This window comes from Propithecus coquereli, unplaced genomic scaffold, assembly GCF_000956105.1.
Source record: "Propithecus coquereli isolate 6110/MARCELLA unplaced genomic scaffold, Pcoq_1.0 Scaffold91, whole genome shotgun sequence".
Classification (NCBI taxonomy): domain Eukaryota; kingdom Metazoa; phylum Chordata; class Mammalia; order Primates; family Indriidae; genus Propithecus; species Propithecus coquereli.
Genome location: NW_012155396.1, coordinates 2,582,510 through 2,583,750, shown reverse-complemented (window position 1 = coordinate 2,583,750; position 1,241 = coordinate 2,582,510).

The following is a 1,241-nucleotide window of genomic DNA, read 5'->3' as shown; positions in this document are numbered from 1 at the left end:
GACATATCTACTTTTCCACTTATTCAGGTCTCATTTTTGCTTACTATAAAGAAAGCACATATTGATTCTTACTGTCTTTGAAAACTGGATGGTGAACAAAAGTGTTACAAAATTTTTATGTATGTATTAGAGTTTTGCTTTTAAGTTAACTTTTATTAAACAACTTTCTCCTATTTTCATTAGCAAGTATTAGTGAGTGTTTTGTTTCCAGGGAAAATGGGCAGTGCTGAGTTATATCCATCAAATAATAAAGCAAGTTCTATATCCCACCTCAGATCGTTTAATTACTTTATAATTTTAAGGGAAATTTTTTAAAGTTCTACTTCTAAATATTTCAGAATGAGAGGTATTAATAAAATAAACTGGTGTCAGCTTGTGCAGGAAAAACTTTTCTAGTAGTATTGTTATGATTATGTTACCATGATGAGAAAAAAGCAAGTCATACTACGCAGGTTCCTGTGGGAAATGAGTTTTGATTCAAAATGCAGTATAGACAGGAAATAAATTTGTGTTAGTGACATCTGGCCACAAATTCATTTTAAACCTTGAGTATTAATTAAACTTTGTTTCTTTCAGTGGGACAAAAAATGGAGCTGATACAAATTCTTTCTTTTTCTCTAAATGCTTTAGGAGAAAAGCAGAACTTTACAAGAAGTATGTTCCCATTACCCATGTAACAACCTGGGAGGAGAGGGGCCAGGGGGATGCTTATTCTCTTATGAACAGAAACAAGATGGAAGAGACCCGCAAAGAGAATGGATACCTGATACTGACATCTGTTTGGGGTAGATATTATGTGTATGTTCTCTTACTCAGTACTTTGAGCTGGAGTTCAATACTAATCACTTCGCCTGTGGACAAAGCACCCAATGGGGGCCAGCTAAAGTCCATCATGGCCCCAAAGGGACTATTAAAATCACATTCTTCATCAACCACATGCATCCCACAGGGGTTTCTGAGATTTTTGTGCTTGAGGACCACGGATGAGAAAATGCTGAAGGTGAGGGGAGTGGACAGGCATTTGGTATTACTTCCCTTTACTTTTAAAAATCTATTATACCCATAAAATACATGTGTACACACACACACACATGCACACACACATAGCTTTAAGGTGATTGATTCTAAAAACCATGTGGATGGGCTGGCAAGTATTTTTGACAAGATAATTCCTCCTCTTCAAATTTCTACAGCTAATGTCATTATTGAACCACTATTTTATTATCAGTACACAAAAATAC